The sequence below is a fragment of the Lacerta agilis genome, chromosome 6, assembly GCF_009819535.1.
Source record: "Lacerta agilis isolate rLacAgi1 chromosome 6, rLacAgi1.pri, whole genome shotgun sequence".
Lineage (NCBI taxonomy): Eukaryota > Metazoa > Chordata > Lepidosauria > Squamata > Lacertidae > Lacerta > Lacerta agilis.
The window spans coordinates 59,414,724-59,432,072 of NC_046317.1; the positions used below are offsets into that span (position 1 = coordinate 59,414,724).

At 40.6% G+C, this 17,349-nt stretch overlaps 1 protein-coding gene across 2 annotated transcripts in view; it reads left to right on the top strand.

Moving 5' to 3' along the window:
• The window catches only part of RAP1A (RAP1A, member of RAS oncogene family), an 89,415-nt gene that overhangs the window by 40,795 nt on the left and 31,271 nt on the right, over positions 1-17,349 (top strand). The window contains exon 2 of one of the 2 annotated variants that reach the window (XM_033152944.1): positions 12,475-12,545. The exons of the other annotated variant lie outside the window; for it this stretch is intronic. The gene's annotated coding sequence lies outside the window, so the exon portion shown is untranslated. The remainder of the gene's footprint in view (positions 1-12,474; positions 12,546-17,349) is intronic. 2 annotated transcript variants of the gene reach the window in all.

Below are 17,349 nucleotides of genomic sequence, written 5' to 3' on the forward strand. Positions count from 1 at the left end.
AGGCTGAGAGGTGCGAGGCAGGGGGAGAACATTCAGACATGCAATCCCACCCACATGCATATCTCAGGTGGTGCAACCACTTATCCTGCTAAATATTTGAATTAGATACATTTTTTCAATCACGGTAGCTTCCATCGCTGTGCTAGATCTCAGGTAGGTTTATATCCTTGGGCTTCTCAACCATTGTCCCAAATGTTTCATAAGAGGGAAACTATTTTGAGTTCCTGGATGACAACAGCTCTTCACAACTATAGAGCTGCTTATCTTCAGCATATTATCTTCCAGCTCCCTGTTTACTTTTGGCTGAGCTTACAGCACCTCCCATGGCAAGTCTAGAGAAGGTGTTGGTCTGAGATGAGATAGAGACTATGCAAATACGAGGAGTTCTCATGTGAGAGAAATAAGAGTTTTGTGCAACAAGAGAGATTGTTTGTTTTTGTGGTCAGTGACATCTTCTCTTTGCCTCTCCACCCCCAAATGCATATACACTTATCAGTCGGCCCTCATCCCTCGAGATATTCTTCTTCTTGACCATATTGATCAAGGGATTTTGAGGGGGTTGTCCAGCTGCTGCTGTTGTTGGATGTAAGAGAAAGGAAGTTCAAGAGTCAAACAGATACGGCTTTTTCTTTTCTTTTACTTTGGGATTGACTTGACAAAATTGCTTTAAAAAACAACAACAACAACAAGCAAGACATTAACCATTTAGAGAATTGAGATGACATCACCTTTCTAGTTAGAATGACGGGTAACCTTGTTTTTTAAATTAAGATACCGAGTTCAGTATTCACATGGACTTTGTACATGCATGAGTCATTATCTATATATCTGCAATAAAGTGAAGGTCTTGTATGACTTGGGCATTTTATTGTCAGTATGTTCCAATACATCACAAAAGGGACCATCTTTCCATAAACGTACTTGACTGCTCATTGTCTTCTGTAGTATGTCAGTTTAATCATTGTTATGATGGTCCATATCTTATCAAACTAATCAGCTGTGGTTGGAGTGCTGTTTTGTAGGTCCTTGCAGCTGTCAAGAAGTTGACCGTTTCTGAATCCATGCCTAAAGCTAGTAGTTTCACATATCCTGGCATTAATATTATAGGATCAAGGGAACCTTGATCTTCGTAATGTGTAGAATAGCTTACTTAAGCCACATAGGTGTGCTATGCACTTACGGTGTGCAACTATGGGCAATTCCGACATAATGTACCTGGCTCACGTTGCTCTCTGCATATAGCACAATGGCTTAATTGATGTGGGATAATCTGATAAGGGTGTCTGAGAATGGAGAGTGCTGAATTGTTGAAACCAAGCTTGATGACCTTCAAACACCTTTTAGCCCTCCGTTTTTATAGCTATGTGATCAGAAGCTTGCTTTGAGCAAGGCAGCATGCGAGCACACACCAAGAGAGCTTTATTTCTGAAGACTGAGGCAAACAGTGCTCCTGATATATTCCACTGTTGCTATTTACTGTTGGGGCACATCCAGGCTTCCTTTTGCACCACGCTTTACAGATCCAGGTCCACTGGACTGGAGCAAACAGTAATTCGCCAAACACTCAATTGCCGATTCAGTAGTAAACGTGGATTTTCCCACCAGGACAAAAAACACGCAAAAAACGCTCAAACACAGAAGTTTTAAGCCTAGACCTGTGCCTTGAAATGTGGCACAAAAAGGCCGTCTGGATTCAGCCCATAGTTAAAGGACTGCCATTCATTATGTATAATATTGTTAGATGACGTGGCTGATCTCATTGCCAATATCAGGATGAGTTACCATCTTAACATAGAAGGTGTCCCGTACCTAATTAATCTGAACTAGAAGGTTTGTTGCTGATACCAGAGGTTTAGAACTCCCTTTGCAGATTCTGTATAATTGTGCTAGCTACTTCATAAGTTTAACCATATTGGAGAGTCCTTGTGCACCTTGACATACTGCACCACTAGCACCTACAAGATTAGATAATGGCTCATTTTCTATTATCACAGTGGGCAACCTGTAAAGTCTTTCATCAAGAAAGATGCCAGGGTGGCTCTCTACCTGTTCTTTGGTCCTGAAATATGTTTTTGTTTTTTTTGCAGTTCATCCAAACTTTCTTTAGGTTTACACTTAATAGCCAGGGTTTAAGCCACAAATGATTTTAATTTACTTGTTTACTTGCTATTTTGTATCTCTTCTAGCTTTAAGACTGTTTCTTTTCTAGCTTTTTGGATAGGGAAGCATACAGTTTCAAAGTAAATAGCTGTTTTTACTGAAGGCAGATACAGGGAGTCTTTAAATGCATTTGACTCGTTTGCAGTGGGGTGATAAAATATTACCATGGTTCTTTTTGGTGACTCATCCTAATAATTACTGTGTACTGGGTGTTGACTTTTGTGATAGTACTTGTTTTGCCTTATCATAGGTACATTTTAAAGCTAAATGTGGAAGTGACTTTCCATTCAACCTTGAGCTATTCTGGTTAATTGGTTAACCTATTATGCATAACCTTGAAGGGAGAATCAAACAATGTCTGTGGATTGATCGGTCCATAACAGCTTAAGCTACACACTTACTTGGTAATACTATATCCATTTGTTGCTAATCTTCATCGTCCAGAGGTGAGGTTGGCCCTTCAGCCCTATGTGTAGTGGGTGCCCCCTCCCCAACTCTTGGTGCATGTCAAGCTTTCAGTGTAAACAGCGTATGAGAAATTAATCCACACTGAAGTCTCTGTGTTAGGGCTGGGCGATATCTGGTTTTTAACATTCTGATATATCATCAGCTAAAATATCATGTCTGAAATAAGAATGGAGCTATATACATTGGCTGGCTTCACGTTTCTCCCCACATTGTGATTTTTGCATCGGAAAGTGAGATTGTTTAGCTTGCAAAATGTCCCATGTTTCCCCTTTGAATCTCAGGAGCAGAGCATGTACTTTTCAGGCCAAAGGTTCCAGGGTCAATCCTTGATATCTCTATACAGGGCTGAAAAAGGCTCCATAGAACCTCAAGGATGATGCAAGTAAGTGCTCTTGCTCTGTGTTGTGTTTGCCGGATTGTTTTATGATATGATATGAGTTTTGTTGAATTATTTTGTTGACCACTTAAGTTGCCTTGGCTGAAATAGTGGGGTGTGTGTGTGTGTGTGAATAAACGGAGTAATAGCAGAATTGGGGAAGCAAGGGTTTTAGCTTGGAAAACCTGGTGACATTTTTGAATGGTATTTGGCCTTCCAGTTAAAAGATCAGAATAGCTTGATAAAATAGACTCAGCTTTGTTTTCTCTTGATTGAGTTAGGAAGGGGTGTTCTCATTCTTTGCCTTGAAGTGAGTTTAGCATGACCTCATGCGCACACAAGTTCACTGACTCTGCTGCCACTAGTTTCTTGATCTTGCACAGTTAATCTGTATCTCTGGAATATAAAGTTTTCGGAGGGCCCTCCAGGCAATTAATCTCTTCACTTTCCTTGCATTGGAAATGGTCACCACCGAGAGACCAATATGTTTGTGAACTTTCCACACTTCTGTGGAATAGATCTGTGGGGTTTGTGCTGCCTTGTTTCTGATGATCTATGCCCTAGATGCCACAAAAGGTTTTTCCTGGGTTGCATTTCTTTCTGTTGTTCATCACCTTGCAAGTCAGCAACCTTCATTAGTTGTCCTTGTTCTGTTAATCTTGCAGAGAACTTCATAGAGAAACTGCGTAGTAACATCCAGAATTTCATGAAGCAAACTAACAGGATAAAATGAACATGGCAGCAGCTCACCTGTTGGTGAAATCTGCTATTTTGTAGCTAATATTGATACATAACGCAGGCAAACCAATAGTTACACTTGGACATGGTAAACTTTGTTCTTCCTTGGCTCAGAAGGCCTCTCAATGAATCATCATGATAATTAAATTTATTACCACCCTTCACCAGCAGATCCCAAGGTGAGTTAAAACAGTTTAAAATTCAGAAGTGAAAACAGATTACAGTCTCAGGAATAGAGTGGACCCTGTCAAAGGCCAGCATTTTTAAAAAAGTTGTGTAGTAAAGAAGCTGGAAATCTCATCAAGTTTTTAAGAAAGAATGGAACTCATTTATAGTTTATTTACAAAGTTATTGTAAAGAAATTAAGATGTTAGCAGGGTTAAAGCAAGCAATGTGTAGTAAGAAAACAACAACATATAAGTAACATAGAGGGTAAATAACAATGTGGTATAATTTGGATATGCAGTAAATTAAAATATAAACAAGGAGCCGCAGAAAGAGGGTGTGGGGAGTCAAAATAAGAGAATGATTGTCTGTGATTTAAATTTATTTTTATTTTGTATATTGTTAAAGCTTATAAAAAAATAAAAATAAGAATGCCTTGTCCCATACCTCCACCACCCAAACTTCTGAGGAAGGTGGAACTACCAAGAAATCCCTCTACTGATCTTAACACTGAGAGGGTCTAGGGCAGCCTTTCAGATATTTGGGGCTAAGCCATTTAGGGCTTTACACACTTGCTTGAGCACCTTGAATTGGGCCTGGAAACGAGCTGGCAGCCAATGCAGCTGTTTCGTACAGGGTTTATATGAGTCCCATAGGAAACTTCAGCCAGTAATGTGGCTGTTGCATTTTGTACCAGTTGAAGTTTCTGAGTTATCTTCAAGGGCAGCCCCACACAGAGCACCTTGCAATAATCTTATCTGGAAATTACCGGATCATGGAGTACCATGGCTAAGTCATCTCTTTCCAAAAGGGGCTGTAGGTGGCAAACCAGCCATAGTTGGAAATAGACACTCCTAACCACCAAGGCCACCTGGAATATTGGAAGGCCAGATAATGCCGTGGTCTCTTAGCTTTGCCATGTTTGCATTGTTTTTGCTAAAAACCACAAGTCGCTTTGAAATGGGGTGATGCATTGATAATTTCATTATAGTTTCAACAGCCATGCAATTTGCTGTTTGTAGGGGAATGAGTAGGAGATGCCTTTGGAACGAAGAGTTTCAGTAGTTGCCTTTCTCTTCTGTTAGCTTTCCCTATGAATGGAACATGTTGTAGTCTCATGGCCATTAAGAGTGTTGATTCCTCATATTTTCTGCTCTCTCTCTCTGTGTGTGTGTGTGTGTGTGTGTGTGTGCGTGTGTGTGTGTGTTAATAGCAAGTCCTGAGTTATATTATTGCTAAAATCAAAGTGACACTGGACAAGTTTCACTCTAGGGATAGTTGCTACTGAGGTCCCCTGTGATGTGTGTGTGTGTGTGTGTGTGTGTGTGAGAGAGAGAGAGAGAGAGAGAGAGAGAGAGAGAGAGAGAGAGAGAGATTTTCATATAGATGATTTTTGACTTAATTTTTAGCATATAGTTTCCTTTGGTTCTAAAACACTAAAGCACATTTTAAGGGAAAGGATATGGATGAGGCCTACAAACAGAAGAGAGTGGAGCTACTATTGCAGGATCAAAAGCCAAAAATTAGCTTTCTCCATAAGTGTTTCTTTAATAAATTACTTCGTTTTTGGCATAGTTAATAGTTAAGACAAAGATCACTTCAGCACAAACAACAATATTCAGTTCAGACATGATGCTAAGCCAGGGATCATGGTTTGTTGCTCACGTTCAGGCTGGGAAGGAGTGCAGCAGGAGCCATCTGCACATTTATAGTAAACCATTAACTATGGCTTACCATAAAGTGTGAATGCAGCAATTCTGTCACAACCCTCCCCCCCCCCACTTTTTTGCTATTTGAGAAATAGAAAGAAGCAGATTCATTATGCTTCATACTTTCCCCCAGGAAGCTGGAAACAACAGCCACCCAATGAAGCACTTAAATCTGCCATGCATGGCTTTTTGATCCCTGAACCTACTTGATCTAAACACTTTAAACACAAAATGAAATGAATTGTACAAAATTGATTTCATTGCCAACAAAGAGTTTATGAAAATCTACCAACCTGTTCTTTTTTAATTGTGCATGTTTCCCCAAACAGTAACTTTGCCAGCCACAGCTCAGCATGAGCTGCAAGAATTAATTAACAAATGAAAATCCTGGCATTTACCATTATCACTGGCAGAGCTGTTTGTCAGACGTTGCATTCCTTGCAGAGACCCATCTGATCAGAAACAGCCTTTCTGTACAGGTTCTAGCTGCCTTCTTTATCTATTTATTTGTTTTTTAAATATACTCTTAATTCATTTTTGCCCGGGAATCACTTGCATTGAATTTAGTAGGACTAGCTTTGAGTAGAATTAATTAGAACTGCATTGTTTCTCATCTGAGTAAGATACTGATTGTACACCTGCAAGACAAACCAGAAAGATGGAACTTTTATGCATCCAAATGCATACAGGTTTTAAACAGAGTTGGAGAATTGGAAATTCTTCCTCCGTAGTCTCTGTACAGTGACGCCAATGGGATCTGGGCTTGTGCACACTCAGAACTGTGACTGTACTGGTGACCACTTGAAGATCACTAGTTGCAGATAAGAAATCTGTCATTGGTAAATACCTTTCTCTAGCAGCCATCACTGGGTGAAGTCAGAATAGCCTTTTAGCTAGATCCTGTTCCTGGCAAATTCTGAGTGACACAACAACAACAACAACAACAACAACAACAACAACAACAACAACAACAACAACAACAACAACAACAACAAACTTTACCAAGAAGTGGCTTTTGGCCTTTACTTGTATGGCTATATTATTGTGGCATATTGCTAATCCCCCTGTTAAGTGTTAATTTTATGAACTGACAGTATCTTGCACAGCAAATGCATTTACTCAGCACGCACATCTAGGGTGAAATTAGAGATAAACAAAATACACTTGTTCTCCATATGTGGCCCCTGTAATGTCTTGTAAGCAAAAATGTTGAAGTGACACCTCTGTGCTTTTCCCCCTGCCACCATAAATGGCACCCATTGAAATGGACCAAGGAAAGGGACATTCAGAGTGCAGCCATATATGGAGAGAGAGGCTGTGAGAATTTGTAGACAGTGCTAAACAAATTGCTTTGAACCCCTCTCAGCCACAAATGTTCAAATGCATAAATGTCTAAGTATTCCAAATCAAAATAATAATTCAAATGCCTAACCAAAAGTTGCCTTTTTGGGGAGAAAGGGGAGAAATTGTTCATGTAATTGGACCGTTTCATCTGTTTGTCCATTTGGCCCATTTCCAATGTCCTAAATAACCGTTTTAAATGGTAGGAATTGTAGATCTACCCCCCTCCCCACCCCAAAATATAAATAAAGTACTATCATGACTGCTTTTGCATTCTTTCCTAGGCATATATTTAGCAGCATTAGGACACCAGATCTCAAATCAATTGCTGTTTGTGAAGTGTGAGCCCAGCAAGTTTGAACTTCAGAGCAACTCCAAAGCACACAACACAAAACTGTATCTTATCAATTTGCAATGTCAATAGAGGCTGGGGCTAGATGATTTTGCTCTGTTTCATAACCGTCACGTGTCTTCTGTAATGTCTAATCCCACCCCTTGTCAAGAGATAAAATACAAAACAAATGGTATTGTATTCCATCTTCTTAAAAAAGCACTTTGCTCTGCAGAAGTAGTAAGGTGAGACTTAACTTTTATCCTCATCTGTGCACCATTGCACACATTGCAGGCAGTGTTAATTGGACTGTCATGTCTGTCTCTTCGTTCTTATTTTTTCCCATTGTTGCATGACACCTGTGGTTCATGATGGATATTCCTGTAGTGGTGTAGTAGGGTGGACTTCAGCACTTTGCTCTCCGCTGTGGTGGGCTTTAAATGTATTTTTTGCTCTGCTGCTTGGGATTTTCTACCTAGGAAAAGAAAGCAAATAGAGCTAAGATGGAAATATAAAGCATAGTACACTTGCCCAGTAAAGTGTACAGTATATGTATAGTCCTTTATGTAAACGGTTTGCAAACTAACCTTGTGATATCTCTCTATCTATCTCCATCATTGCGAACTTGGTCTTTGAATCGTGCTAAAGCAGAACCACGGCATATTAAAAGGAGCAAGCAGTGCTGCACTTTGGAAACTAGGGGAGGCTTAAAGAAGTGCAACATCTGATAGAAGGGAAAACATGATGATTCTACTCTAGAAGTGCAGATGATTGTAAAGAAAGAGAGCTGTCTGACTGCAGGAGTAAACGTACATATTAAAAGAGGCAGAGAACGGATGTACCCTTCACTTTGGGCCCAGAATAACTGAATAGCAGAGGAGGAGCCGGCAATCCATTTAGGCTTTAATCTTGCAATGATGCGTGGGAAGAGAGAATAGTTGCTGTTTCCCTCTTTAAAATACATGTGGGGGTCTGATTCTTCTTCCCCTTGTCACTCGCATATGTCTTAAAGGAGAAAGCTGATGTACTTTTATTTTGGAATAGAATTCGCAGGGAGATGTTGCCCTGTCAGACAGTACTAACACTTACCTCATAATCTAAATTTATTTCTATTATTCTGAACTTGGTAAAATGGCCAGAAAATGATAGTGAAAGGAAAATAACACCTGCAGATCTTTTAAGCAAGTGGATTGAATAACTTCACGCTGGCAGTGAAACCTTTAGAATCCCGCTTGAAGGATTATCTGTGAATTGGTGCCATGGAAGTCTTCACTAGCTCATGAGATGTGGTGGTAGAGTGAAATCTGGACATTTCTACCTTGATAGGAATGCCTGAAATATTTTACCAATAAATATTAATCAATTAAATGAAGAATACTGCTTAATGCCAAGATGGCGTCTGAGTGCTGTTAAAATTGGACCTCCGGGCCCACTTTTTCTATATTGCTGGGATGGTTCCATGTTTTAGACACATTGAACTGGTGTCGTAGCTTCTAGTTTGGCCTTCAAAGCACTAGGCCTGCCACCCGTTAGACCAGGTATGGAGAACCTCATTTATAAATTGAGTCCCCCGCTGCTATGGGAAAGCACACCTTGGTTTAAGAATGCTTTGGTTTACGAACGGACTTTCGGAACAGATTAAGTTCGTAAACCAAGGTATCACTGTACTGTAGTCTGTTTTTCTACTACATTTTGGATATCACCTGTCTTCCAAAGAATTCATGGCATACAAATTCCCCCACTTTCTCCAGTATTTTCTCCTCACAACAGCCCTCTGAAATAGGCTGGGCCGAGAGATGGAGCCTGCCCAAAGTCACCCATTGAGCTTCGTGGATGAATGAGGATTTGAATCTTGGTCTTCCAGGTCTTAGTCTGACACTTGAACCACACTGGCTGTCTAGTTGACATTATTAGTCCTTCAAATGGGGGTTTCTCTACTAATGACCTTGTTGTACGTTATAGTTGCAATAGTACACAATAGTTTTAGCTTAGGTTTAATGTAGTGGCAAACCTTGGTCTACCCAGGATTTAGACAATCAAGGCTCTGCTGTTCCCAAGCTGTTTCTTTCAGTGGGACATGCATATTTTAGGCCACTGGCTTACAGCCTGAGTACATGGAATGATGCTTATGTGTAGCTCTTGGCCATGTCTTGTGTACTTGGAATTTAATTCTATTTCAAAAATAGAAAACATACCAAAGAAGGATCCTTTTTTAAGTACAGTGGTGCCCCGCTAGACGAAAATAATTCGTTCTACAAGTGTCTTCGTAGAGCGAATTTTTCGTCTAGCGAAGCGGCAATGCGGTGTGGAGGTTTTCGCGCCGAAAAAAACTTTTTTTTCATCTTGCGAGGCAGCCCCATTGACTTTTTCGTCTTGCGGGGCAGCCTTCCGCTAGCGAATGCCGTTCGTCTAGCGAGTTTTTCGTCTAGCGAGGCATTCGTCTAGCGGGGCACCACTGTACATTGATTTGTTGGATGTGGTGAGAAAGTGTGTCTTATTGCTAAGTACCAATTCCCCTTTCTTCTACAGTGGTACCTTCTAGTTACGAACTTAATTCGTTCCGGGGGTCCGTTCTTAACCTGAAACTGTTCTTAACTAGAGGCATGCTTTCGCTAATGGGGCCTCTTACTGCTGCTGCGCCACTGGCACACGATTTCCATTCTCATTCTGGGGCAAAGTTCTCAACTTGAGGTAACTCTTCCAGGTTAGCAGAGTTTGTAACCTGAGGCGTTTGTAACTCGAGGTACCACTGTACATAGTAGTCTCCGCACAAGAGTAACTTGGTTTCTGATGGGGTGTGTGTGTGTGTGTGAAGGATGGACTCCCTTAGAGTCAAACAAGCTTGATGGAATTTGTTGGAAAATGCAATACAAAACATAGCTGCTGCTTCTCCTTCCCCCTTCCCCAAAGGAGCTCTTCTAGACTGTATCCTTAGGTAACTGAGGAGCCCATTGGCACTGTGAAATGCAATTATTCTGTGCCTTACATTTTTGCCAGTAACAAACATTTGCTGCTTATCTGAGCAGAATGAATGGCACCAGGCTGACCTGCACGCTGGAATTGCTAGCAAGGTGAAGTCAGCAAATTTTGAGGCAAGGCTGTTATGCTTTACCAAAGGTGACAAAGCCCTTCCTCCTTCTCACAAGTAATAGCAGAGAGGGAGACATGGAAAATAGGACAGGGAGTGATAGTCAAACCCCTGCCTCCATGCTTACTGTAATACTCCATATGACTGATTATCCAAACATCGTCTGCTTCATCTCTTGTCGCCTTCTCTTGTTCTGTGGCCATGCCATATTTGTATGGCACCCCACATACTGTTAAGTGTTTAACAGCTAACACTGAGCAGATCCCTATAGAACAGGGACATGGTCTTTGTGCCTATATTATTCAGGTAACCTTTAGGGCCTGGCCTGCTTTTGGAAGTGCCACATTCAACTCCAGAAGTTGCCCAGAGAAGGAATTGTTGTATTTTCAATAGAACACGTTCTGGTGAGTGGTCTGTAGTCCTTCCTGTTTTGCCCAAGACAAAGCCAGCTGGCCCGTGGCTGCCTGAGACAAAAGCCCACTTGGGATGATCTCTCTCTTCCCAAACCTTGTCCCTGAAAGACTCCCTTGGGTCTGAAGCCAGGGCCCTTCACAGTTCCTCTAATGGGCTGTCATCTCTCAATGGAGACATTCTGTGCTGGCTTTCAGGCTGTGTGTAAAACCTACTAATTTTAGCTCATAAGCGCTTCAGTGATCTCGTGGACTAAGAAAGAATGCTAAAACACTCGTTACCTCTTTGTCTCTGCGCAGGAGAATACGACACGTTGCTTTTAAAATGGGAGATGGTTTTAGAAACAAGCAAATAATTAGCCAGTTGTCTGGAGAGAAATCTTTCTCGCAAGACTTCACTTATAATGCACAGACTACAATAAAGATATATTTTGGAACTGAGATAACTGTTGAAGAAAGCTGGAAGCAAAGGCTAGACCAAGAAAAAAAGAACGTGGCAATAAATGACACAGCTGTGCCCCCTTTTACTCCAAAAATACTTTTAAATATTAGTGAAGCTATTTAAGTATTAGTGAAACTGTGGGACAGTACTGCATAAACCACACTGCTGTAATTCCAAGCATCACAGGGGAATTTGTATAAAAGGTACTGCTTGGGACCTTATGTCCCCTCAATGGAAATAACTACGTAGTATATCCTTTGCGTTAGCAGGGTATTCCATGTAAAGGCATGTGGCTGCAAGCTCGTACTGCAGCTTTGCTTTAATGAGAAGTTGCATTGAGCTGTTGTAGAGCCTCAGGAAGTTTTGCTTTTTATGAGTCCTCTATTGGCTTTTTCTTTAGGTTGTGTGTGTTAATAGCTAGCTTTTCTGGGGGGGGGGCAGTAAACTAGTGATTGAGTGTCATAATATTTTCTATAGCCCTTGTGGGTCCCCACAAAGCAATAGTAGATAAAGTAAAAGTACAAATGCTTCAAAAATGCTTAGGGAATTAATAGAAAACTCATCAAACTGCTCATGCAAAAGTTCCCTTTTCTAGCACTAGCCATTCAGTTTAGCATGGCAGTTTTTAGACAATGCTGGGTTGTTCAGCAGTTAGCATAATATAATGTAAGAATGTACAGTGGGAGGCTCCTATGGTTAGCATTAAATTGTTTAAGCTAACTATGCCATTATTTTGCTTCATGAATTTAGGAAGTGTGGTGTGTTTGTGAGGAGAAAACTCCTAGACTTGGTCATTGGGTACCACTTTAAAATTTTATAGGCTGGAGAATGTTGAGCCTGCACATATTCTGATGACCGTAGTTCATGTTCAGGGGACACAGAGGCATTTTGTCATGAAATTATATAGTGGTATTGCCCCTTTGAATCTTTTTGATTCAATTTGTATTACTTCAGATTTTTGTAAACTTTTGTTTGCTGGGTTTTATAAGGTCACACAAATGCGAGATTCCAAAATTTACATTCACTTGAAATGTTCCAGATAGCCTGACTTGTTAATAGATGAATTCATCTCTCCGCAATCATGTGCACTGGGAAGCATTACTTCATTGAATGGGGAGAAGAGAGAAGTGTCTTTAAAGTTTGTTGAGTAAGGCTTGGCAGGCAAACCCTGTAAAATAAGAATCTTGCTTACTCTGTTTTTAAATTGGTTAAAAATAATTAATTGCAGTTTTCTTTTATTTTTTAGTCCCTTGGAGGGAGTTTGGGAAGACCTCTAGCAGGTGCTGTCAATACTGATGAGAGATCTTATATGCCAAGGTATGGAGTTTTTAATAATAATAATAATAATAATAATAATAATAATAATAATAATATCTACATTAGTAGTTACCTTAGTACTATATCGACCAAGTACATCTGCTCTGACTGGAGGTGTCTTGGATTGAACCTGTGACTTCTGCATGCAGGGCATGGTCTCTGTCTTTGAACTATGAAACCTCTCAAATTATGACATTGCATGCGTTGAGGAAGTGTTTCAGTGCGATTCAAAATTTCTATTCTCTCCACGTCCTGCAGTATGTTTTTAAACAATGTGCTTTCTGCTATTATCAAAAGTTAACACAAACTATCCTTCCACCAAATCATTACTACAACATCCCATTCTTTGCTTAGGTTGTTACTATGTCTCAAGGTTTTCAATATTTTGACATCCTCCTGTTTAAATGTGGGTGGGTGGAATGGATATTTCCTGATGTTCAAACACATCAGCTTGCATCCTCTGCATATTTAGATGCACTTTTGCATCTAACACAGCTTATTCCTAAGTTAACAGTGAGTGAAAGGTCAAGAATATGGGCACAGGCAAATCAAATTGCCTTTATACAGTTCATACTACATTATATGCATGTACCCACATATGAGGATGGCAGGGGAAAGAATTTCAGGGTGTCCCTTGGGGTGTCCAGTGGCACCAAGGTGGGATTTAGTTTTGACAGTCTGCCAGGCCACTCCCCTGGGTCCAGACTGGCATTTCCCAACCCTCTGGGCCAATCCCAAGGATTCCTCCAGTTCCCTGCCCTTGTCCCATTCCTCCTACCCCTCTGACCAGTCCCACCAAGATGTATCCACAGGAGTCATGACACTTACAGCAAGAGTGAGTAGTCTTCAAGCTTGTTGAATCGGGGTGTGTGTGTGCGTTTTATTAGAACCCCAAGATTTACCAGCCAGGTACAAAAGACACACGTTAAAAAATAATGAGCAGGGAAATTGTGTGTGCTTTCTGAGCCTAGGAATTTCATTTTTGGTGCCAGAACTGAACTGAGTTCACTGTTCTTTCAAAAAAAAATTAGTCCACTTTTGGTTTGCTTCTAAAAATAAAATAAAATTTCAACCTCCTAATTTAAGTGGAAAAAGTTTACTTTGTGATAGTTATTGTTAAGCAGCTGGAAGTTGAAAACCCTGGCAGGATCTACTGCAGACCATTTAGAGCTCTACCAGGGCATCCCTGTCTTATTCCTTTAGCCTTTCTTGGATGCACCATTTAATATATCACTTTAAAGACTTCTTTGCAAACACTCTGCAGAAAATCACTGTCCCATTTTGTGCCTTTTGAACTGAAAGTGGATTGTAGAAGGCCATCCATGGGTCAGGTAGAATTTGAACCCAGGTCCCCCAGATCAGTTAAACAATATTTTTTCTGGACCATCATGGTTCTTGCTTAGTAGTCCATTCCTGAAGTTTAAGTGCTAGCTCTTTCAGCACACCCATATGCAGTCTTTTTCTGCATATATTTATTTAATATAAAACAAGTATCGCTGACCTATATCCCAAGGCTGGCAATTGGCTGAGTGCTCTGAGGATGTTTGGAGTTACTCAACTACTACATAATTATAATGTACAGGGTCCATAATACAATGCATTTCAGTTTGGCCAGGTTTTTCCAGCTTAAATATTTGTGGTGGGTTTTTGCATTTACAGAAAGTCTTCTGAATTCACCTATCAGGATTAAATTCATCTGTTCGTCTGTCAGTAAGCAACATGTAGTTCCTCAATAGAGTGTGTCACATTTAATCTAAGCAATAAATAAACTTGCATCCTCCCCTCCACCTCATAATAGTTTTATGAGCTGTGCAGTGTGCAATCCATCAAAATGAGGTTGTTTAAAACTGGCATAGAGTCTGGCCCAGGTATCTGCTGACTAACCAATAAGAGGCATGATGTAACCAGCAAGAGATATTAAGTCTCATTGTGCTGCAGTTGATTCCAGACATTTTCAGTTAACCATAGTTTCCCACCACAGTCACAAAACTAGGGTTACAAGGTTCGGAACAAGCTAGGATCATAATAAACTTCAAACTGTTTAATGTCCTATCTGTTTCTGAACCTGTTAACCATAGTGCCCTGGCGCAGGCATAATGGGATGCTGTGGTTAATTGATTGCTATGCTAGACTTCCCAGCTTATTGCAGCACACAAATAAGGGAAGGGGTGGCATAGGGTGAGAGGCTTACACACATCTTAGCTTATTAACCTGAGACATGAGAATCTGGATACAGTCTGCAAGGTTCCATGTAGATAACATGCCAAGCCACGGTTTGTGCCAGGCATGGCTTGAGCTTCCAAAATATGCAAGTGCAAACAGTGCTTCTCTGCTTCCTTTTTCCATCAGTTCAGCACTTCAGTCTCTAGGTGCAGTAATTCATTAAGGAGGAGGAACAATCATTACTGTAGTTTGTCAATTTAGATACCATGTTATACCATGCTTATCACAAAATTTGGTTCCTAATACTAGCTTGCTGGTTCATTTTATACTATAGCTTGTCAGTTTTAAGCATCACACCATCAAACTGTGGCTAAGTATTCTTAACCATGAAGCCTATGTATGGCAGTAGTCTTTAGGGTGTGTCTGTCTGTCAGTCTGTCTACATCCTATAGTTCAAAGCCCATATTCTTGAATAAATGGTTACTGCTTTATGTATCTCATATACAGTTAATCCTGTATCAGAGTAATATACTGTTCTGGGTGAAAGAAGGGCCCAGGCAGATGTGCAAAAATTAAGGCAGCCATGTGCATATATCTATGTATCAAAGATAAGCTGAAAGGAATAGGGTCACAGCTTAATATAGATTCCATTATTTGATTACATTGCTTTTTTAAAATGTTGCCTGTAGAAAAGTGTGTGAATAAATTGAACCTTATTTTCTATTTTTCTTTAACTTTTTAGCTTCTCTTAAAGCTTGAACATAAAGTTTCTTTCTGGTGTTACCATTTTCGGTACTTTCCAAAATTACAACTTCCCTATCTTCTCAGTACAAAACAGCAGTCTTGTAAAATGTAGAAAGTGAATTTTGCTACTTAGGGAAGTTTTCAAGTAGAAGACAAGATGCAAATAATGATGACTGAAGTGCTTTGCCACCTTTAGTGTGCAAATACGGTTGCTTATTTGTGTACATCCAGGGCAGCTGTACAGGAAAAGACACTGAATACTAACCCTGAGAGTTTTCATTGTTGTAAAGTTATAGGCATCTCTTGCCTCTAAACCAATGGTCACCAGGGATGTCGCAGCAAGAGACACCAGTGATTCTTCACTCTTCACCAGTCTGACTCATCTCTGCCTCTTGACTCCCTCCTTCCATTCTTCAGCTTTTGCCTCTGATTCTAAATTTCTGTCTGCCACAGACTCTCCCAGTTTATTAAGCCCTGTTACCCCTTCAGCTTCCTCTTCTTGGTCTTTTCCCTCTTCTCCCTGTGACTATTAATTGTTGTCCCACCACCACTCCCTGGCCTCTGAACCTTCTTTCGTTGGTGGTTCCCCAGGGGATTCCTGCCACCATTCCTCTGCATCCAACCAGTCTGTGACAATAGGATTGCAGTCTCAGTTTTACTGCCTGTAATGTGATACCAGCATGAAACCTAGAAATTTTTACTTATATAAAGTGGGAGGCATTTTTGAGATGCTCAGCATGTTGTCTAGAATTGTATTCTGCCCCATAAGTGAGAGAGGCTAGTTGTTCTGCCTTAAGCTTTTATTGATCATTGCAGATTGGTCTATCATTTCCCATAACTTTTATCTTCCGCACTTAATGTGTTTACACTGGACTCTGGTGTGTGTAGCGAATTGTAACACACTTCCCGCAGCCCCCCAATCAAATCCTGGGTTGAGAAACTAGATACACACAAACTGTGTGCAGCTACACACAACTCCTGTGCTACTGCATCACACCTCTCTCTGTGGAAGTGGGTCAAGCAAACCAGAAAGCTGCAGTCAACCATAGCTTCCTGGAAACTTTGGTTAGCAGCTTCCAAACTGGCCAGGGTTTGAAAGACAGCTTTCAGTCCTGGGGTAAAGTTGGCTTGCCAAATGTTCCATGCCAATGCTTGGAAGCCATTAGCAATAGTTTCCAGTTTGCACATGACAGGAAGCTATGGCTAACTCTGGCTTTCTGGTTTGTTTCACTCCTTGTACATGCAGAAGAATGCAAACAGCAGCAACAGGGCTGTATACAGGTGCATGCAGTCCATGCATATCCAAGTTTATTAAGTCAGGATCTGACTGTGCAAACATGGCCAGGGTATTGAATGCATTGTCACCCTAAACTACAAACAAGGAACCTGTGACCCTCTTGATATTGTTGGACTCCTACTCTTGCCAGCATGGACAATGATCAATGATGATGGTGGCTGGACTCCAACAACAAATGGAGGGTTACAGGTTCCCCACCCTTGCTGTAGAGTCTTGGTTCATTTACAACAGAAGAGGAATCTCTTAACATGTTGCAAACAAATTGATCAGTATTTTTGTTAGTCTTTAAGATACCACAAGACTACCTCTCAGGACTTTTTCGTGCCATGGTTTGCCATAGTTTTCTACTCTGAAAACACTTGTAACTTTCGAGTACTTTAGGGCTTCGCAACTGAAAAAGCACTTTGCTGTTTTGGTGTCCTTCCTTAGCAATTTTTTCCTCCCTCTGAATTGCCAAGCCCTTTGACCCTTTGTCCACATAACTCTAATATTTCCTGTTTAGATAGTGTTATGTAGTTATACAGATTTATGGGAACTACTCTGAGCCCTCTGAGATATAATGAGGTGCAGATCCTGTATTACAGCTTTTTCCAAAAGTGT